General features: G+C 43.8%; 1 protein-coding gene across 3 annotated transcripts in view; it reads right to left on the bottom strand.

Moving 5' to 3' along the window:
* The window catches only part of CTXND1 (cortexin domain containing 1), a 94,654-nt gene extending 82,933 nt beyond the window's left edge, over positions 1-11,721 (bottom strand). For 2 of the 3 annotated variants that reach the window (XM_086958952.1, XM_086958954.1), the window contains exon 1: positions 11,289-11,397. The gene's annotated coding sequence lies outside the window, so the exon portion shown is untranslated. Of the gene's footprint in view, positions 1-11,288; positions 11,398-11,584 lie in introns of those variants that run through there. The other variant, XM_086958953.1, reaches the window with a different exon arrangement.
* Positions 11,722-23,880: the final 12,159 nt, after the last annotated feature.

Raw genomic sequence — 23,880 nt, 5'->3', positions numbered from 1 at the left:
CTTGAAAAAAATTCTATGGAGGCGGAGGAAAATTTTTAAACCTGTCTCACCGCAGTCATTAAATGGATGAAAAACAACCATCTCCGTTGTAATACGGAAAAGACTGAAATCCTACTGATAGGGAAAAATAATCTCTTTCAACCTAAGGATTGCTGGCCGATAGAAGCAGCAGCCCCTCCATCTACGGTGGAAGTAGCTAAAAATCTGGGGGTTTGGTTTGATTCTAGCCTCTCCTTCAAACCCCACACACTTAAGGTAGCGGGTGCATGTTTTGGCCTAATCAGGACTCTGAGAAAATTATTTGATCTGCTCCCACTTGCTGCCAGGAAAACAGCTGCAGTGGCTTTAATACTTTCACACCTAGATTGCTGTAATAGCCTCCTGGTAGGGGGTAATAAATCCACCCTGTAGAAACTGCAGGTGGGGCAACATGCAGCAGCTGGATTGATCTTAAAGTTTTCCCGTAGAGCGTCAGCTGCAGCAGCTTTGAAACCTGTTCACTGGCTCCCGTTACACAAAAGAATCTCATTCAAACTTCTCCTCATGGCCTTCAGAGCAACGCGCCGATAGTGGCCAGTATACCTCTCCACAAGGTTTCCACCATACACGATGTTGAGGACACTCAGATCCTCTTCTTCAAACCTCCTTAAAGTACCAGGTTTCAAACTCAAAACTAAAGGAGGGATGTTGGCTACTTTGTTAGGGGCAAAGGCCTGGAACTCTATGCCAAGCAAACTGAGATCAATGAAATCTGAAGTGCGGTTCAGGAAGGCCCTAAAGACATGGATTCATGGAACATCTGATGAATCTTGCTTTGCACTTATCTAGATCCTAATTCTTCACTGCTGAAGCTCGTTATCTTGTAGTGCCAGGAGGCTCCTTTGGGAGCGACAGTTCGCGCTTTACAAATACCACATTTATTTTATTTTCATTAATTTTTTTATAAAGTTTTATATAGCGCCAACTTGATCCAGAAGGATATAAGAGCGCTTTACAATTTAAGGCAATAAAATAACTTCTCACCCTATTCCCCTAAAGGCGAGCCCGTCTGCACCCGTCCGCGCTGGTCCGTCGCCTGTCGCCCAGATCCCTGATTGTCGTACTATTGATGGCGCCCTATGCCAGGGATGAGCTGCTTGCTCTTAGACCTCAGATTGAGTGCCTGGCGCATGCATGCCACCCTGGGTCCTCTACCATAAACTGCATTTATTGCGGATTTAAGGCTTCTGGGGTTTGCTCTTCACTATCTTGTTCAACCCTAGCGCCCACCAGCTCTTCCAAGCTTCACATACTAAGTCTTAATTGCAGGTCTTTGGTAAAGCACCATGAGGAAGTCCATGAGCTCCTCCTAGATGAAAGGCCTGATGTTCTGCTTTTGACAGAAACATGGCTATCCGAGGATTCTACGGCTACCCTAGCTCTGGCCCTCCCTCCTGACTATCTTATATGTGTTCAAAACAGACCTATCGGTAGGGGTGGTGGACTAGGGGTGATTTACAAGTCCAAATACACTTGCACCCTTAAGGCCATTAGCTTAGCCAGTAGCGAATGCGCACTATTTAAGATAAAAGTCTCTGACACTTTTACTCTTACAGGGCTTCTTGTATACCATCCCCCAGGATCGGCAAGTGCATTTCAAGAGTCGCTATTAGCAACTATTTCGTCACTAGCGCTTCAATCAGCTAATTTTAGTATCTTTGGTGATTTCAATCTTCACCTCGAGCGTCAAGACTCCCCCAATATATCAAAGTTTCTTGGCGACTTAGAAGCATGCCAGCTTCACCAACTGATTGTGGGACCCTCTCATCAGGCAGGCCACCTCCTTGACCCAGTTTTTACTAATATAGAGGAAGTTACAGCAGAATCCCCCAGCCCTCTTAGCTGGACTGATCACTTTTTGGTGTCCGTTTCAGTTAGGATCCTAGTCAGTGGTAGGTAGACCCCTCCTCCTTCTTTACGGAGGCGTCCCTGGAACAACCTAGATAAAGTTCAGTTTGAAGCTAGGCTTAACCAGACCCGTCCTGTGTGGTCAGGTAACATGGATGAAGCAGATTATGCTTACAGAGAGTGGATAAATAACTCTCTAGACCATTTTATCCCCATGAAATACTCCAGACCTAGGCGAGTTCAGACCCACCCCTGGTACTCGGAGACTCTTACGGAAACTAAAAAACACTGTAAGCTCCTAGAACGTACCTGGAGACGATCGTATGATCCCCTAGCTAAAACTAAATTTAGAATGGCCACTAAAGCTTATCATAAGCTTATAAAGAAAACTAAAGCCAGTTACTATACTGACCTAATCATTTCAAGTACAAATCACTCCAAAACGATCTTTTCCCTGGTAAAAGACATGACTAAAGCCCCGGGAGGCACAGGTAATCTGATAGTGTCAGACGCACAGTGCGAAGAACTTTCTGGCTTCTTTATAAACAAAGTTAAAGGTATATATGACTCTCTACAACTGGACAGCCCGCTGGGGTCCTCTAATCCTGACAAAGTCACTTCTGACCCTCCTTACTCCCTCCTGATTTTTCCATCTATAGAACAGTCAGGGATGGAACACCTAGCCTTAAGAGTAAAATCAGGCTCTCCGGATGATCCCATTAAACCGGATCTGTTCAGATCACTTCATGACTCTGTCCTGCAGGAAGGGCGGGAGCTGATTAATCGATCTTTACAGCAAGCCGAGGTTCCCAAATCCTGGAAACATGCCAAAGTACTACCCCTCTTAAAAAAAACAACCTTGGATCCCTTAAGGCCAGACAGTTTTCGACCTATCTCGCTGCTTCCCTATCTTGCGAAAGTGGCGGAAGCACATGTCAATTCCATTCTGACTGCCTACTTGGAGTCTAATGGGATCCTTGATGAGTCCCAGCATGGCTTCCGTGCTAATCACAGTACGGAGTCTGCCCTGTTAACAGTTACAGAACATCTAAGGGCCTCCCTGGATACGGGCGCAACCTCTATCTTGGTTTTGCTGGACTTGAGTGCGGCCTTTGACACGGTCTCCCACAAGATACTACTTGAGAGACTATGGGAGATCAGAGTCAGGGAAACGGCCCTGGATTGGTTTGCGTCTTTTTTATCTGATCGCTCCTTCCAGGTGCACGCCCCGCCGTACTCATCCAGCAAGCTCCCTCTTGAATGTGGAGTGCCTCAGGGGTCTGCGCTCAGTCCCACATTGTTTAATGTGTATGTCCGCCCCCTGGCCTTGTTGGCCCGGGAACGTAAGATCTTACTAACATCATATGCGGACGACACGCAACTTATTTTCAACTTTTCCAACAACAATGTGGAGGACCAAATTAAATTCCAGGAAGACATTCTGGCGATCTCAAGGTGGCTATCCAACAACTGCCTTCAGCTTAATGCCTCCAAAACAGAGGTTCTCCTGATTGGCAATGGCACGCAGACTTGGGAAGAGCACTGGTGGCCTCTGGCACTGGGACCTGCTCCTATACCCAAGGAGTCAGTAAAAAACCTGGGGGTGTTATTGGACAATACACTCAACTTGGAGTCTCATGCTCAAAAAGTGGCAGGTACCTGCTTTGGGCGTCTTCGCTCTCTTAAACCCATTCTGGGTTTTTTTTAGCCTACCACTCGTCAGATTATAGTCCAGGCTTTAGTTCTATCTCACCTGGACTATTGCAATGCCCTCATGCTAGGATCTAACAAGACTGCAATAAATAGGTTGCAAAGAGCACAGAACGCTGCCGCCCGCGTTCTATTTGCTCTACCTAAAACCTGTCACACGTCCCCCCTTCTCCGTCGACTACACTGGCTTCCTATACAACAGTGCATTCACTTTAAAACCCTCTGCCTTACCCATAAAATCCTGTATAATGTTGGCCCCCATACTTTGCAGGGACTGTGCTCTTTCTATACTCCCACGCGCGCACTCCGCTCAGCGGACCTCTCACTTGCTTGTACTGTCAGAATTCGGAGGAGCAGAGCCGGTGGCCGCTCCTTCAGGTATCTGGCCCCTAAGCTCTGGAATTCTATCCCCCCTAAAGCTCGGGCTACTCTAAATCATCTGCAATTCCGAAAACTTATAAAAACCTGGCTGTTTGCATCCATCTAGCACCTCCTTTACCATACCTGGATCTGGCATGTCTGCAAGCGCTGGGACGCCCGTCGCTGGGGTAGCCATGCGCTATACAAGACCACATAACATAACATAACATAACATAAACCCACATCCCACTATGGAACCAAAAATGCTTGGAACCAAAAATGCAAAATTAGAACAAAAAAAAGTAATAAACACCCAAACATTTTACACAGATGATAAAAAAAATCTTACACCAAAAATACATGCATCACACACATACAGAATAAATACAAACATAATTACATTAATACTAAATCGATATTTTTAACATCTATATTTTTGCGAACGACAGATTCACATGCTTGAATCATTCCCCGTCATCGAAGTGGGAGTCCGACAGTACCACACTAAAGCAGTATGAATCACTGTCATAGCCTATAATGGCAATGAAAAAGTCAGTTTAATAGCCTATGTCTTTTTTAAAAAGGGACTAAACATGAACTAAAACTAATCAGGCGGCAGCACCCTCTAGAACACTCCCAACAGAAGCTGAGTCTCTCAGATTTTTTATCGCACATTGTGTGAATGACGTCTCCCTGAGCTCTGCTCACTTTCTTCAGCTATTTCATTTCTCTGAACCTGGCGCTAATGTGTAATAATAGCATAAAACAAGTTGATGGACTACAAAATATGTCTAACCTTGCCTCAAAAGCACAAGTTACTACTTGTGTAACGACATATCTGTCAGAGACATTAGTGATCGATTCCCTACTCAGAGGCTGTGCCCTTCTGCCCCATAACAGCCTGGCGCGCCCCCCCTCAGCCCTTCCTCATGAGCCGGGCAGTCGCCTGCTGTGGCAGCAGGGCTTTAGCTGCTGGCTGGGGTTTGCGCGGAGTGTTGTGTTGCGCCAAATATGTTCCCCTAGCATGGAGTGCAAGGTGCAAAAGAATTTGGCTGGAATATATGGTGGTAGAATCGCGAAATAATACAGTAAACATGCAAGCCTGACCATGTTAGAGGGTGTTACACACCCCATCACTGACAATGTCAGTGTTGCCCAAATAAATATATTTGGCTGCAGAGAAGAGTCACTGCCTGTATGATGTTCCCATCCAGTAGGTCTTGTTCTTCATGGTAGATGTTAATCTCTAAATACTAAAAAGCCAACAGTATCAGTATTTACTGGGCGCGATATCACCACCCCAAAAAACAGTGCACTTATAAAGACATCCCTAATGTCTTAAAGAAGTGCACTATAGATCTGTCTGGTTCCTCAATTCCTTGCTACGGTGTTCTCCACCCCCTACTTCTCCCTATACACTATTTCCAGCGACATCTCACATGTTTCTACGTGGGTGAAGCAGGAGCTATGAGACATTGTTCAGTCCTGCATTGGCAGTAATTACCATTACATGCACTTTTGCAGGAAAGGTCCTTTAGGACGAAGCCGAAATCACACTGTGCCTTCACATCGCTGGCAACAGAACAAATGCGTCTTTAGCACGCAATCCTTCTGCACACACGTCGTTACATCAACTTGCTTTGGGGGGGCGCAATGGTGAAGTGGTGTTGGAATTAAAGTCCATCACATTCCTTACTGTTGCGCATTCCAACATCCACCGCCCCCCAAGGCAAGTCGTTAAAATGACCTGCGTGCAGAACAAATGCGTTCTAAAGATGTATTTGTTCTAATGACGTAAGGCATGCGTGAAAAACGCATGCGGAATTCCGTCATACATTCCACTCTTGCACTCCTTTGGAATGTTTCCTCTCCATCTACTTGAAGATGCTCTTGTCAAGTCTTCTCACTGTTTTGTACTTCCACTCCACAGATTACCGTACTGTGCTGCACTCAAATGCCATTTGCCTCTTTTTCTGCTTAACACAACTACTTAATAAATAAATAATATATACAATAAGCTGCAGCCTGACAACCAAAACATTATCCTATAACCTTAAAACACAAACTTTAAGAGCAGCTTCCCAAAGTACCTAAGAAACGGCAAAATCATGAGACTTTTAGAGCTTCAGCCTCACAACCTGCTTAATACCTCTAATCGAGCGAACAATATAATAACAGTAACTCAACATCATGATAATAATAATAATAATAAACCATTTTTAAAGCGCCTGGCTACACAGAAGACAGTTTGTCCCCGCGCTGAATACTGCTAATTCACAAGAGGCAGATGTAAAAAGAAAAAGCCATGAGAGGTAAGAAAGGCATGAAGGTTACACAAGAGGGAACAGAAGCGTTTTAAGCTTTCCACGGAACCTAATTTCAGAGGGTTCCATACGGAGATCGAGCGGAAGTTCATTCCAGTGTTTGGAAGCCAGGTATCTAAAAGAAAAGCCACCCATCCTGGCTCTGGTGATTCTAGGGGGTTTAAACAGCATCGCACCGGGTGATCTCAAATTCCGGATGGGGCGGTGCATGGTAAGAAGATTTTTCAGATAATCTGGGCCTTTGCCCTGGGCAATTCGATGCGCGAAACAAAGGGCTTTAAATTTAATCCGCTCCTTGACAGGGAGCCAGTGGAGTTTAGCTAAAGCGGTCTTCCCAGATGCTCTGCGAGGAAGTTTGAGCACAAGGTGGGCAGCAGCGTTCTGAACGCACTGAAGTTGGTGCAGGCCTTTTTTTCTCAAACCTAAGAGTAGAGCATTCCCATAATCAAGATGGGGGGGCACCAGAGAATGGACAATGGTCTTTCTGGCATCAATAGGGAGGAGATCCAAAACCTTACGAAGAACTTTCAGAGTGCTGAAGCACGTACCTGTCACTTTACTAACATGAGATTTATAGGAGAGATCGGAGTCAAGCATTACGCCCAGATTTCGTACCATATCCACAGGACGGGGAGGGCTACCCAATTCCGCAGGCCACCACATGTGTGACCATGCTGAAACTGATTTCCCTACCACCAGTAATTCTGTTTTTTTGCCATTAAGATGCAGGCAGTTGCTGTTCATCCATGTTGCCACTGATGACAGACAGTTAGAAAAATTTGTGGCATCTTCTCTGTGGTCGGGTGTAAGCTTGAACATCAGTTGGGTGTCATCAGCATAGCTAACAATGCCCACCCCAAATGCTTCCACTATGCGAGCCAGGGGTTCCATATAGATATTAAACAAAGTGGGGCTCAGACTCGAGCCCTGGGGAACCCCATGGCTCACCTTCCTGAGGGAAGATTTGAAAGGGGGGCAGTGTATCTGAAGCTCCTATTGGCCAGGAAAGATCTTATCCAAGCATGGCCCGTCCCGCCACTCCCATGTCAGAGAGCCGAGACAGCAGCGTTATGTGCAGCACGGTGTCGAAAGCTGCACTAAGATCTAATAAAACCAACGCTGCTGTCTCTCCTTCGTCCACTATTTGTCGAAGGCACTCAGTAGAATAGAGGACGGCTGACTCAGTCGAGTAGCCGGCTCTAAAACACGATTGTGTGGGGTGGAGGAGGGATTCCTCCTACAAATATCTCATGAGCTGGCCGTTTACCACCTTTTCCACGATTTTCGCACAAAAGGGAAGAAGGGAGATGGGACGCAGATTCTGGAATTGGGAAAAGTGGATGTTGGGTTTCTTTTTTAAAGGGATGACCTGGGCTGTTTTCCACGCGTCTAGTACGCGGCATTCTTGGAAAGACAGTGACACAATGTGACTGATCTGATCGATCATCATACTCTCCATGACTCCTTTACAGCGTGTGGGCGGACAAGCGTCGCAAGGCGAGCCAGATTGCATGCTATTGACGATGCTTAATAATTCCTGTCTCTCTGGTGTCTTGAAACATGTGAGACAAGACTTCCCCGTAGAGGTATCTTTTACTTCCACCTGTTTACTCGAGAGATCATCGTCATCTGTGAAGGTGGCGTGGATTTTGTCGATCTTGCCTACAAAGAAATCAGCTATAGAGTCACACAGCCCACTAGAGTAGGTGTCTTGGGCTTCAAGTCTAGACGGGACCGTAAGCTCTTTATAAATAATAAAGAGTTCTCTGGTGGGATTGTCCGCTAGATCAATTCTACTCTTGAGATGGATACCTTTTTCTGATCTCACTAATTTCTGATATTTTTTTAGTTCCATTCTATTCACAATAATACAGGACCTTACAAATGAATAATAAACTACAGTCTCAAACCTAGATAACTTGGTAAGGAGAACCTCTGTACTGACCTGTCGCTTATTCACAATTATGAGTAAATCTAATACATTTCTCTAGAGATGCAACATGAGTAAAAGTATTCACATAAACATAGAGTACTTTAGTTTGTTATTTATTGTCATTTTACACGTAAGATCAGAGAAAACATTTCATCATTTTTTATAAATATTTTAGTGCAAGAAACATTTTTAGCAAGTGAAAGAGAATTAATTCGGACCCCACAATGAAAAAATGCTATCAAAAAACTCATACATTCATCATCATTCATTCCTGGTCTAACACACTCTCTAATGTGACATAATACAAAAGAAATACATACAAAAGACAACAGTACAGCTGAGATCCTTATGGGTTCTTTACACGTTAAGTGTCCAATTTTTCCATCTTTGACAAATTCCAAGTTCATAAATCATTTATTCTTAGGTATCTCTCTCCTTGTGATCTTGTAAAACTTGGGTCTCAGGTGTATATGGCCTACGTACGTTATGGTGAGCTTGGTAATATCACCTTCATCAGGGCCAACATTAAACACAGACTAATACAGACATAATTAAAATCACTCCCCCGTCCCAGCACTCCCCCGTGACGTCCGCGACGTCATGGGGGAGTGCTGGGACGGACACGAGGCTCGTTAGCCCGTGGAGAGGCTTTATTTTGGAGATGCATTTGATCTGTGAGCAACTACAAAATGAAAACAGAAATAAAAAACTTTAATCAATTGCGACAGCAGCAATCCTTAGATACCTTATAATCTACAAGCATACCTTATGACAAGTACCGACCGCACCCCAGTGATGAGTGTGTAAGCTGACATCTGGAGAGCCCATACAAACTAATAATAGACTACCTCGTAGCAGAACATATCATCCCTACCTTGGATAACGCATACCTACGATTTGGACTCATCACCCCGACTCCCTTTTATGCTAAATATAAAGTTCCCCCTGATTTTAATTATGTCTGTATTAGTCTGTGTTTAATGTTGGCCCTGATGAAGGTGATATTACCAAGCTCACCATAACGTACGTAGGCCATATACACCTGAGACCCAAGTTTTACAAGATCACAAGGAGAGAGATACCTAAGAATAAATGATTTATGAACTTGGAATTTGTCAAAGATGGAAAAATTGGACACTTAACATGTAAAGAACCCATAAGGATCTCAGCTGTACTGTTGTCTTTTGTATGTCTTTTTTTGTATTATGTCACAATAGAGAGTGTGTTAGACCAGGAATGGATGATGATGAATGTATGAGGTTTTTTTATAGCATTTTTTCATTGTGGGGTCCGAAATAATTCTCTTTCACTTGCTAAAAATGTTTCTTGCACTAAAATATTTATAAAAAATTTAAAAAATGATGAAATGTTTTCTCTGGTCTTACGTGTAAAATGACAAAAATAAAAAAACTAAAGTACTCTAGGTTTATGTGAATACTTTTACTCATGTTGCATCTCTAGAGAAATGTATTAGATTTACTCATAATTGTGAATAAGCGACAGGTCAGTACAGAGGTTCTCCTTACCTTACCTTACCAAGTTTTCTTACCTTACTCCCTCCTCTGGACCTAAAAATTAATATTGGGAGTTCCCTTGTCCTATCTTCAAACCTAGATAACTACAGCGCCTCACACCCAACATTACTCCACCCACACAGTTTATATGGTACTGAGACTGCAAAATGTATACAATACAACTTCACAATCTATACAGAAACAACAACTCGAAATTATTAAAAAACAACAGCCTCATAATGAACACAGTCAGCTATCTATAAAGTCTATACAATAACCGCAAACTCACAACCTACAAACCGAACTGAGACCTCATAGCTCTTACTGTCAACTGGAACTTCAGAAGCTGTAGTGTAGGTGCAACCTCTCAGCCTTATACAATTCCAGCAACCTCATATCCTAATGAGTAAATGCAACCCCGCTGACTATCGGATAATACAAGACATTCTACAGTAACTATAGTATCACAGCCTGTACAATAACTAAAACCATTCTCTTTATATGAGAGCTGTAAACTCACACTATGTACAGTAACTGCAACCTTCTATTTAACATGTGGTTAAATAGCTGAAACTTCATAACCTATGAAAAAAAACTTTAACATTGTAACCTAAAAAAATACACTTCAATCTCAAAAGTTATGAATTAACTGCAACTTCAAGGCCTTCATAAGAACATCAACCTCTCAACCTATATATATAGTAATGACCAATCCAATTACTTTAGTGTGTCTGCAACCTCACAGCATTTATAATTATTGCAAAGTACCATATATAAAATGACCTCAGCATCACAGACTATACATCTGTAACCTCACAATCTACACAATAAAACGCAACCTTACAGCCATACAATAAAATAGAATCTCCCAATCTTTAACATAACTGCAATCTTACAACAAATTAGGCACCACCCCATAGTCTCCGCAGAGACCCTTTCCTACCTTCTAAACTGCAGCCACACCTTTATGACATGATACTAGCAACCTTATACCTTACACTATTAACGAAGCATTTCACGCCACAGAAAAACGGTTGGCTATAGAAGGTATGCTTATAGCATGAAAAGCATATACAACTCCTACCCTATCTACAATAGATGCCACCTCACCGCGTAAACATTATCCTGACCCGTCGGAAACTGTGCAGTAACTCCAGCCTCTCTGACTGCAAGTATCATATCTGCAGCTTACCAACCTGTACAATAACTCCCGCCTCAAGGGCTGCATGTTAGTTGGAAACATCACAGCAGAAAGAATAACTGTCTCCAAAAATAAATGCAAATTCACACCTTACTACCTCAGTCTCAGAGACCGGACCTCGCAACTTACACAAAAACTGCAACCACCCTACTTCACAAACAACGATAACTTTACATATTATTCAATGACCCAGACCCACAAATTCATTACACCGGTTATAAATTCACACTCACATCCTGCCAGGAAGCCAGTCTTAAGGTATGCAGTTTCAGTTTGTCCCTAACATCTATGGTACAAACAGAAGACTTGCGAGTTGTGCAATAACTCTAGCCAGTAGTGTCTGACCTCCGACTGCTTACCAGTAAAGTGCAGTCTCAAAGCCAGTGGACAGCTGTCACCCAGGCTGCCGGTTCCAGCCTACGTTTCCCACACGGTGCATGCGTCCTGCCTGACCCAAGCGTCTGCACGCCTCTGTGTGCCATGCATTTCTAGATGACCGCGCGCTGTGCTGTGCAGATCCTGCCCGGCAGCAATCTGTACATCTGACCACGCGCCGATTCCGTGCACTCTACTTCCTCAATGCTCGCGCCCTCCCTGTCTGCAGTCCGCCCGCACGCGCCCTCCCCCGCCACGGGTGCCCCGGAGCCGTACTTACTGCAGTAGCTCGTCAGTTAAAGGAGTGTGCCTGTCGCCGGGAGTCTGGCATGCCTGTGACAGTCCCAGGAGGAGGCAGAGGGTGTTGCCCAGTGAGCAAGACGCGGGCGGAGGTGCACGCACAGCTAGGAGGGAGCGGTGGAGGGGCAGAAAAGTCAGGAGGAGGTGCAGTGCTGCTCAGCCTGGAAGAAGAGGACTGAGGTGCAGCACAGATAGGATATGGACGAGGTCTGCAGTCAGAAGGACACCTGAGGGGCTTTTCTGTCAAAGGTTGGGCGGAGGAAAGTGCTTCCCACTCAGGAGGTGCAGGTGCAGCACAAGAAGGAGGAGATGGGACGAGTCACTGCACTGTGATGGGAAGGAAAAGAAAGTACATAGTCAGAAGATAGTGGTGGAGAAGGGGCTCTGTCCAGGAGGAGTTGAGGATTTGCAGAAGGTAGAGAGAGCTGGTGGGATGCAGTACTGTTAGGAGAAATAGCTGGGTGGAATGATTGCACAGACGGTGGAGGTGCTGCACAGTCAGGAGCTGGATCAAGTGCTGCACTGTCAGGAGGTGGAGCAGGGGGTGCACTGCCAGAAAGAAGAGATGTTGCACAGTTGTATACTAGGGTAATTCCGAGGGTGCACAGTCAAGGCGAGGTGGGCGGAGGTAGTGCACTTTTAGGAGGATAGTATTTATTTTATTTTATTTAATGCGATGTTATATAGCGCGAACATTACCCGAAGGTGTCAGAGCGCTTTACAAAAGAACCAGTTGCAAAACATAAGGATTTAGGATTACATGAGTTACATAAAAGATACAAACAGAAAAAATTGCAAATGTACAAGTTGTAAAAATGAAACAAGCTTCTTCAACCCAGATCTGTTGACTGGGTGTGAGTGTTTGATTGGTTCAGATGCTCCGTCCATCACCACCCCCTTTTGTACCACTTTGTTCACCATAAGTTGGCAGGATATGCTCAGACGTGAGTCCCTTGCTCACTTTGCCACTGGATTCAAGCAAGCCGGGCTGAAGACGGCTGAAATGCCAGAAACCGGTCCTCGGAAGCTTGTTTCCGGACCAGGGAAGGCATGGCTTGGCAGTTCGGGCTGGACTGTTCCCATGCGGCACAGGGTCAGACTGATTTGCATATGGCCATGTCTGAACTGGGGTGGCAGAGTGGGCTAAAGAAACGTGATGGATTAAACCCAGATCTGTTGACTGGGTGTGAGTGTTTGATTGGTTCAGATGCTCCGTCCATCACCACCCCCTTTTGTACCGCTTTGTTCGCCATAAGTTGGCAGGGTATGCTCAGACGTGAGTCCCTTGCTCACTTTGCCACTGGATTCAAGCAAGCCGGGCTGAAGACGGCTGAAATGCCAGAAACAGGTCCTCTGAAGTTTGTTTCCGGTCCAGGGAAGGCATGGCTTGGCAGTTCGGGCTGGACTGTTCCCATGAGGCACAGGGTCAGACTGATTTGCATATGGCCATGTCTGAACTGGGGTAGCAGAGTGGGCTAAAGAACGGTGATGGATTAAACCCCCAGGTCTGTTGACTGGGTGTGAGTGTTTGATTGGTTCAGATGCTCCATCCATCACCACCCCCTTTTGTACCGTCTGGCCTGGGTTGGCTACATAAGTTATGATATCTCCTGGGGATGGAGAAATTAACAGCAGCTGTATCCAGTATGCTACCACGCTTTGATAAAATTTAGGGGCCTTGCGTAAGATTCCTGTCCGATGAATTTATGGAGCTAACTTGCCCAGCCTACCTACAAGTCTTTGGCCTTACCCGCTTGTACCATGATACTCAATGAGGTGTTGGGGATGGCCTTCCCCATCTTTTCCCCGTCCTTAGTACTAGTTGTTCTACGTTTCCACATATAGTGAGCTGTCTAGGAAGTTTTTCCCCTGTCCCTACCTCCCTCCTTTCTTTTCCCTTTGCCCCCTCCCGCCCTCTTTTTTACTCCCGTCTCCCTATCTGTCAATCCCCCAGTTATTGTGATTTACTTATTATTCCCCACCAGCCCTTGGATCTAGGCGGGATGATTGTTGTACTGAAGATTTTACTAATATCAATAGAGCAGTTTTAAACCTAAAAAACTGCAAAGTGCCAGATTTACAAGGAGTTAGGAAGTAAGTAAGTATTTTTATTGTTTTTAGGTTAATTAAAACCATTACAAAAGTACATTGATAGCTCATGCCTTCAGATAAAAGATTGTAAGAAAGATATATTATTTTTTTAAAACAAGAGAACTTGATAAAAACAATTTGGTGCAGGTGTGTGGTCATAGTATAATGTCTTAGCCAATTTTCAACTAGTCTGGTCTGGTGCTCTCTGCCAGATTTTTTAGTTTCAGTTCCAGACATTTCAAGAATTTGACCAACTTATTTACAAGGAGTTGCAAACTGATGATGTTATCAGCCGCAGTTCCACAAAAAAGCCTGTTAAGGGCAATGCTAAGCATTGTGCCACAGCGCATGGGAGAGCCAGTGATATCTAGTGTGAGATCTGTACTCGAAATATGTATTTAATGTTGACATTTGTACTCAAGGTAAACCCTACAGAACAATTTTTAACTGGATGACAACCGCTCAGGGGTAAGCAGCATACCATATAATTTTGTGCAAATTATACATTATGTGTGGGATTGCCACACAATATTCCACTTGACCCTTGTTTGCGCCTGGTTTCCATTGGCTTTAGAATGTGATGCAAAGCCATGTCACGCTGCCTTAGTAGGGCTGGATTCTTATAATATATCTTAGGGGCGTTTGCACTGTTGCTGCCCATGCATATATCCCCTGTGCATACATTAAAGGTGGTTGGTGCTTTGTGTTTTCAACTTTTGTTACTAAAAGTTTAAGCATCAGATCAGAAAGTTGAATGATGATTCCAGTTGCATCTTGAAGTACCACTAAGCATTTTACTACCAATTAAAAGAATAGCAAATCTAGACCCTAGTGATGAAGATTGTATCCACATTCTTTAGAAGTTCTTTAGTTCCGAATGCTAATCTTCTCACAATAAGATTAGTATTTTGTTAAAGTTAATTTGGGTAGGAAGTGCCTCATATGAAAAAGAGCTTGAATATTTTTTTCTTGAATCTATGAAGAGCTACCAATGTCGTATATACATAATTTAGAACAATGAGATTGCTTTACTTCTCAATGCCTGAAGGTAATGAAGGATATCAGAGCCCTTTACAAAGAATGGAAGGAAGGACAGAAGCCCAATATCGACATCCAGTAAGAATATACAATAGGAATAATCACATAGTTCCCAGACAATCGAATCAGGAGAGTAATACAATAAACAGGACTATAGCTGTCTAGGAGGGGGGACACACAATGCTGTAAAAGAGAGAATCATCTAATGAGGTACAATGGTTGTATCAATGGATCAATGAATTCGAGCAGCATCAAATGAGGTACAGTGGTTGTATCAACGGATCAATGAATTCAAGCAGGAGAAACCTAGGCCAACTTTAGGTAAGAATTTTTTCATTAGGAATGTTTTGGCTTCCAATTTGAAAGCAGTCGTTGAAGAGATTCTGCGTACATCCGGTAGAAGAGAGTTCCATATTGTTGGGGCAGCTCCGGAGAAGTCTCGGTGACAAGATCTCTTTTTGCTAAGGATGAGTGGTTTCAGGAGTAAAGTGTCAGCACTTCTTGAGGCTCTCCCACCACAGGTTAATTCAAGCTTTTGAGCTAGGTACCTGAGGTTTTGAAATGAAGAGCTTTGTGTGCCAGAACAGCAATCTTTAACTGAATTTGAGCTTGGGAAGGCAACCATTTGAGAGATTTTAGGATGGGGATATGTGCTCATTTCTTTTGGTACCTGTGACCAGTCTGGCTGCAGCATTCAGTGATGCCCTTAGTGGAACCAGGGTGTATTTGGGAAGACCACAGAGCGTAGCGCTTCCGTAGTCTAGTCTCCGTAAGACCAGTGCTTGTACCACCTTCTTAAAATCCTTTTGCGGGAGGAATGGTTCGATATTTCTAAGTGTCCTCATCAAGTGATTAGCTCCCGTACACACATTGCTGATATGATTTTTCATATTCAAGTGCTTGTCCAGGGTGATATCGTGAGATTTGGCTGAGTCTATGAAGAGAGGGGTGCAGTTGAAAGCAGTGAGGTGATTCAGCCAAAGGTCAAGCTTGGGGATGTGGTTTGGAGGAGAGATAAGAAGAAATTCAGTTTTGGAAGTGTTGAGTAGGAGATGGTTCTCAGTTAACCAACTTTGAGTAGACGTTAGGGTAGTGTTGAGCGAGATGATGTTCTCCGGGGATGAAATGTTCAAATAAAGATGTGTGGCGTCCACATAAATATGGAAGAGAATGTTCAAGGAATTTAGGGCCAGATGTATCAAGGCTTTTGCGACTCGCAAAGGCCGAAATTCGCAGAATTTCAGCCTTTGCGACTCGCAAACGGCCTTTTAGCATGAATTGGTATGTATGAAAAAATTGCAATTTAAGGAATCGCAAAAAATTGCCATTCCTTATTTTGCCATAGCATTTAAGGAATCACAATTTTTGCGATTCCTTAAATGATTTGTATGTAACATTTAGAAATTGCGAATTTGTGATAAGAAATCGCAAATTACCACCAACTTGTAGTTGGTGGTAATTTGCGATTTCTTTTACAAATGCCATATTTGGCATTTGTGAGGGTGGCATGTGACAAACATACATGCCCATAGGGCATGTATGTGTGCCACATGCACACACATGTAAATTTCAGGGTTGCAGCAAGGTGTCTTTGAGACACCCCTGCACCCTTGAAATAATTCTCAAATTGCGATTAGCAAATTGCAAATTCGCAATTTGAGAATTCGCAAATAAAGAATATTAAGGAATCGCTAAAAAATAGCGATTTTGTTCATACATTCCATTTTGCGAATTCTAAATAGCGATTCGCAAAAAATCGCTATTTAGAATTCGCAAAACGGTATCTTGATACATCTGCCCCTTAGAGAATTAGTTAGTGGTTTCAGGAAAAGATAGAAGAGGATAGGTGATAGGGCGGACCCTTGGGGGACCCCCATGAGTACAGGAGAAGGCTGGGAGAGGGAGTGGTTTGCCTTGACTCTTTGTGATCTGTGTTGTTGGAAGGACGAGAGCCATTGTAACACCAGAGATATTCCGGGCTGTCCATCAATTGGTCGAAATCATAAACTTTTCCTCTTACAGAGGATAGTCCGGCTTAGTCTCTGGATTATCCCCTCAGATAGATCTGTGAGGGCGGTTGATACCTCAGGATCTGGATTTCCCATGACTATGATGATCTGATTTGCAGCAATTTAGGTACAACTCTGGATAAAGTTAAATCCCAGGTTGAGTCCTGGATCCGCCTCCCCATCCCTATTTTGGAGTATATCCTCAATTATGATGGTGATACTTCCTCAATTTCGGAAACTCTTTAACCTCACCGTCCACTTCCTGCTACACTTTTTTGATCAGTTCAAGCAGACATTATCTTGCTTAATTTGGAGAGTTGGCCAATTTCAGATAATGTGGTAGATATTAATTCTGCCATTGTACTCTGGCAGCATTGCTCTGCCAGATATCCACATCTACTACTTTGCTGCACATGCTTGCTAATTAAATTATTGGAAAACGTAACCAATCATGACTGCCCATGTTAGGGAGGGGCAGGCCCTTGATTTTACACATTTGTTGTTGAGGAAAGTCTGCACACCACTCAAAATTGCGAGCCACAATGGTGATGTACTGGCTATCAGCTAAGCTTAGTGGGAGCTATCGCAAGGACTGAATCGGTTACCCCCTTACTCTACATTCCTTCCACTTACAGACAACCCTATGCTACCCATTACCGGTGACAGTTCCATAAAGGAACTCTTGTGACGGATGGGCCAACTCACACTGGGAGATATTTTTGAGAATTACACTTTTATTTCTCAACAAACTTTTTGCTCTCGCCACTGTGCGGCCGCCCTGGCACTGTTCTGAAAGTTCCGAATGCACTCTGCAGTTCTAACAGCAGTATCCACATTTCGCTCCGCTAGAAACTATGGGGCATATTACCAACAACTAGCGAAAATTATCGCTAAATATGCTAAGCGACAATTTTTCTATCGCCAAGCATCGCCGGATTTTATCGCTGAGATAACGTGCTATTAGTAACGTTTATCTCAAAAGTGATAAAATACCTGGCGATAGCGGCGAAATGCGTGAATATCGCTGAGAATACAGCGATATTCACGCATTAGCGACAAACTTTTTGCTCTCGCCACTGTGCGGCCGCCCTGGCACTGTTCTGAAAGTTCCGAATGCACTCTGCAGTTCTAACAGCAGTATCCACATTTCGCTCCGCTAGAAACTATGGGGAATATTACCAACAACTAGCGAAAATTATCGCTAAATATGCTAAGCGACAATTTTTCTATCGCCAAGCATCGCCGGATTTTATCGCTGAGATAACGTGCTATTAGTAACGTTTATCTCAAAAGTGATAAAATACCTGGCGATAGCGGCGAAATGCGTGAATATCGCTGAGAATACAGCGATATTCACGCATTAGCGACAAAATGCTCTTAGCCATGTTATCCCCCTCCCATTGGATAACATGGCTAAGAACTGGTCTGGGCAGGTGTTAGTATTTGGAGATATTCGCGCTTAGCGCGAATATTTCCATCACTACGCCTGCTTTGCTAATAGGCGATAGCGATGTTAGCGACTGCTTTCAGTCGCTAACAGGTTGGGTATGCCCACTTTGCATGTCATTAGGGATAAATATCGCTGACATGCAAAGCGAGCCCCAAACCGCTCGCTATCGCCTACAAGCTGTCGCTAACTGCTGTTAGCGACAGCTTGCTAATAGGGCGATAGGCAATTTTCGCCGCTTTAGCGGCCGTTTTCGGCCCCTAAGCGGCGAAAATTCTATCGCCCCCCTTGATAATATGCCCCCAGGTTGCTTACAACTTACATAGAGAAGGCAGATGTGGGGCACTCTATCTCTTATCTATTTCTCCACTATCTAAAATCCACTTTAGTTGCTCTTCCTGAGGCTAGGACAAATGGCAAACCTCTCTTGGTTATACACGAACAGGTAAAGCACGGGCACATTGCTGTTCGCAAGTAACAAGTTAAAATATCTTCATCAATATTACTACACTGCGGCTAAAATTTCACAATTTGCTGGACACGACGTTAGCGCAAGTCGTAGATGTAGCTTTACTAATGCAGACTGTCTGCATATGTCATGGCAGTGTCTTGGCCTAGTCTCTTCTTGGAGTGACCTATTCCTAGCGCTCGCTGATATCCTAGACATGCAGCCTGATCCACAAATGAAGTCAATCAACACACACTCGCACTCACACACACACATGCATACCCATACAGGGATTCCTAATGCATATCCTAGACATGATGCAATAAATGGCACCAGTTATGGAACACTTTACAAACTATACTTAAACAGAGTTGGAAGGCCGTTTCTCCAAATGAGTACAGATGAAGAGGCCTGTAAGCTTTACAATAGATTATGCTGCTACCACTGTCATCCTTCCATAGTCTGGGGTGAAAGGTCAGTGGCGCATTGCCTGTGCTTTAGCTGCGCATTTCTTATACTTAGGCCCCAATTGCTTATTTGTCAACTATAAATTGTTCAATAGCCCTGAAGAACCTGAAAAAGCGCAGGAAACCCAAGACTCTTTTATTGTCAGCTTCTACAATTGTCTGCAAAAACCACAGAAGGTGTCACATGGGACCCGTGTAGAACTGGGTATTTGTTTTTATTTTAAGATCTGTACATTGTAAATTGCATTCCAAGTACACTGGAGTATTCTAAAAAAACGTGCATGATATAAAACATTTGTACCATTAACTCATGACAACCACTTGTAGTGCCTATCTTGAAAATGTATTCAAATACAGCATTTACACGTGATGCAATGCAAACATTTACAAAAACTCAAGAAAAAACAGGATTTTAAAATGTTTCATAAATTCAAATGATATGGACTTTTCTTCCAATTTCTACTGGGAGAGGTTTGAACTGAAAATTCGCCTATCCTTGGCGTTCCCCTTGTTTTCTCGAGCAAAGCCCATGCCATTTCTCGTGGCAGGGACAACGAATATAGCAGCAGGAGCAGCCAGTAAATAGCTTCCCAAGACCCCTGTGTACTTTGCTTACATTCCTTGTCCTTCTGCCGTTCCTTCACCTCACGAGCAAATAGAACATGAAATCAATCACGTCATACCAACAGGGGTCAAAGGGTGCATGATGCCACGTCTGCTGCCACTGTTACTTTGGTATACCGAGGTCCATGGTAACCGTATACACACCTTTGTCTGTAAGATAAGCACTTTAGACTGGCCATGGGTATGTAGAAGAATCGATCTGTGGTGACTGTGTCATATAAACCTGTCAAGCTGCCTTTATTTGTGCTCCCGAGAAAAAAAGAATCTTTTAAGCAGACTTGTGTTCTGTCCCGTCGGCAGGCATTTGCCATCTGCTGTCCAGATGTGGTCAGAGGAGAGGCTTTAATGAGCACACATTCTCACTGAGGAGCGCCCTGTGCATCTTTCAAGTATCGAGCCCATGCGCAGCGCCCTGGGGCAACATGGGAGATCTGGAGGACACGGTGCAACACGGGAGAGCTGCTGTCCCACCTGCCATTATTAACAAGTATTTGCAATGCAATAGATCTCGCATTTTTGAGAGTTCGAGCTATTGGCGTAGTAAATGACAATGGCTTTTACCCATGTGTTTTGGTTTGGAGTGGATGTACGTGGTACGGTGCGAACTCAGGTCTGAATGAACTGTCCGAACTGGGGAACTTGTAATACATCTCTTGATTCCCTGTACTTTATGTGTCCGTTGAGCTGCTTTGAGCCGTGCTGCTGATTGTCTTTTTACCCTTCCTTAAACTTTTTTCAAACTTCTGTACCCTTCACAAACTTTTTTTAAACTACTGTACCCTTCACAAACAAGGGCATGTCTGGCGGGCTCGTCAGTCATCCAAAACAATCTCATCCCCCTTTACTTTTCAGTGGCACCCTTGCACCCAGAGTAGCCATTTCTATAATGCATACACCTGACTCAGCCAGTGCCATCTTTTCGTCGTTGCGACAGGCAGGGCACCACAGGTGTCCAGGTGAGGCCCTTCTTCCTTGTCACGGCTGTGTACTATAAGTACTGTACACATGACTTAGGCAGCGTTGCCGTTTTCCAACTTGCACGGCTGTGGAACTACAAGTACCACAATCTACAAGTCCGCTTTTCCTTTCTATGGTCTGAGTTGACCCAGCCCTCCCTCTTTCCAAATACTTCGCAGTAGGTCCGCGGCGGCACACGTCAGATGCCGGCAGCAACGGAACGGATTGATTGCAGTTCCCGTTCTAGTAAGTGTACAAACTATTAACTTGGTACACACCAGCCGGGGCCCGCGAATGCCTTGTTACATTCTTCGCCTTCTATCTAGCGTTCTAGCGAAGGAGAGCAGCACTCCCTGTGACCTCCGCACTCACTCCCGGGCGTCTTCATCAACGTTTCTTCTCCCTGCTGTCAATTCCAAGTGCAGGTAGGACATGAGACAGCTCTGTTGGCACTTATGTGTACTTGTGGGGTATAGCAGACCTCCGTCCTGACTGCCACACTCCATGTTTTAGCTTAGGGGAGCAGTTCCTCTCGTGACTAATTCCCAGGCGCCCTGACCCACGTGTCTTCTCCCTGCCTTCAAGTCCAAGTGCAGGTAGGACACGGGACGGCCACGCTGGCATTTAAGTATTTGCATTCTTGGGGTACTTTGGAACTGACTAGTCCTGACCGCCACCGACCCTTGTTTTTCAGAAATTTTACACCGCCTGAAGCCACTCTTTATTCTTGCAGCCCCTGCGCACTTCCTGCAGGTAAACCTTAAAATCCTTTCTTTCTCAGTCAGAGAGGCTACTTATGTTACCGCACCACTATTTTGACACCATACCCCATGTCTTACAGAAAAGGATTCACCCAGTCCACGTCCTGAGGAGAACCTCGTAATCACCAATGGTTAGAAACGCGTTGACCCCCAGCCTGTGACAAGGAAGAAGGGTGCAGCCAGGGAATAATTAATACCACTGTCTTTGGCCCCAGCTGTTCAATCCTAAAAATACCTAATCACAGGTTTTCTTAGACAGGCAGGCAGTTTCATTGTATTCCTGTTTCCGCCTGTCCAGTGGTATATAGTATAAAGGACTGGTTCTTTTTGTGAAATGCTCTTTATGTTTCAATTTGTATTGTATGTAGTTATTTGCTTGTTGGTGTCTTGAACTTTGAGTATCTATTGTGAACATTTTCTACACTTGTATATATTGCGCACATAATTGTCTGTTGTTGATTCAACTGTCTTGACAGATATGCCTTTGAAGACATTCGGATAAATCAATGAAATTAAATTAAAAATGAAAATAAAGTTTCTTTAAAACAAATGTGTGGTTCACACAGCACAGATCGGCTGGGTGGGTCTTAAATAATTAATAAACTAACCTGATTAGCCACTTTGTTCTGCTTAGCGATTGTTGAGGTCCAGGCTGGTCAGTGATAGGACCCAAAACCTTCTTTTGTTGATTGTCACCCCAACAAGGCACGAAGAATAGTGAGCACGGAAGATTGGGCGCGGTCGCGTACATCGACGTGACAACGCCCTTGCCAAATCTCACACATGCGACAAGGGTGTGAAACCTCACGCATGCGGCGGAAAATACATGTATAATAGGCGCTTTGCACAAACTGGGGCAGAATGCAATGGTCATCCTTACTAATGAAATCCTTTTGAACATTTCTGCCACCAACGTCCTCCCAGAGTTATCTGGTGCATTTTACCACATAATGGCACCAGACATGACGGCAGATAGAAACCTCTGCTAAGTGGGGCGGGCCCTAGACCGCAAACCGCCCTAGTCCTGACAGTACTCCCCCCTCCCTGGAGCAGTCTAGGACCCTGCTTCGAAGGATGGAGGAGGTGGAAGCGTCGCTACAAACGAGAGGCATGAATATATTCAGCTGGCTCCCAAGAGTCGTTCTCGGACCCATATCTTTCCAGGACACAAGATACCACAACTTTGTGCCTTTAAATTTAGAATCCAATATGTTTTGTACTTCGTATTCCCAGTTGCCATGGACCAGGATGGGTGCCGGTTTGGGCGCTATGTTTTGTCTGGCTGGTTTTAACAAGGAAGTATGAAACACAGGATGGATTCGCAAAGTCTTGGGCAGTAGTAATTTGAACGTTACTGGATTGATTTGACAAATTACTGGATATGGGCCTATAAATTTGGGATGGAACATGTTTTTGTGCTTAAAACTCAAATTCTTTGTAGATAGCCATACTTTATCTCAAAGAACATACATTGGACCTGATCAATGATGTTTATCATATTGTTTCTTGTACTTTTCTTTGCTTTGCAATAAACATTTGTGAATCTGTTGATGAACAGTTTGCATGAGTTGTGTAGTGTCTTGCACAGCAGGAGTATCACTCACTGTTTCGGGCAAAGTTAAAGGAATGGTATTTGGTATGTAACCATAAAGAGCTTCAAAAGGAGAAGATCCTGTAGATGAATGAGGCGATGTGTTATAAGCTATTTCTGCAATCCAAAGCAAATGTAACAAGGACCTTTTGGAGTCTGCAACATAACATCTCAAATATTGTTTTAAAGTCTGGTTTAAACGTTCGGTTTGACCATCCGTTTGTGGATGATAACTGGTAGACATGTTTGAAGAAATTTGTAAACTACGACACCATTGTTGCCAAAATTTAGATGAGAATTGAGAACCACGATCTGATAGAAGCACTGAAGGTAATCCATGTAAACGTACTATATTTTGCAAAAATATTTGTGCTAATTGTCCAGCAGTTGGCAATCGTTTACATGCGATGAAATGAGCATACTTTGTTAGACTGTCTACAACAACTAAAATGACTGAATGTAGATTGATTTGTGGTAGACTTGTAATGAAATCCAAGAAATATGTTCCCACGGTTTAGTTGATGTTGGTAATACTTGTAACAAACCTTTTGGTTTACTATGATCAGTTTTAAATCTTGCACAAGTTTCACAATTTTGAGCCATATCAAAAATATATTTTTTTTAAGTTGGCCACCAAAATAATTTTTGTACTTTTTCTACAGTCTTTTTTGGTCCTGGATGTCCTGCCATAGGAAGGGAATGTAACCAATTGAACACAGTTTCTTGTAATTTTTTGGTATGAAGATAAACTTGTTATCCATGAAAAGGTATCCCTTCCTTAATAGATTGATTGTCCTCTTTGTTCAGCATTGTTTCCATTTTGATGGGGGAAAGTTCTCATGA

Source organism: Lissotriton vulgaris, chromosome 2_1, assembly GCF_964263255.1.
Source record: "Lissotriton vulgaris chromosome 2_1, aLisVul1.2, whole genome shotgun sequence".
Taxonomy (NCBI): Eukaryota; Metazoa; Chordata; class Amphibia; order Caudata; family Salamandridae; genus Lissotriton; species Lissotriton vulgaris.
The sequence above is the reverse complement of the archived record's forward strand: the minus strand, read 5'-3'. Positions and strand labels throughout refer to the sequence as shown.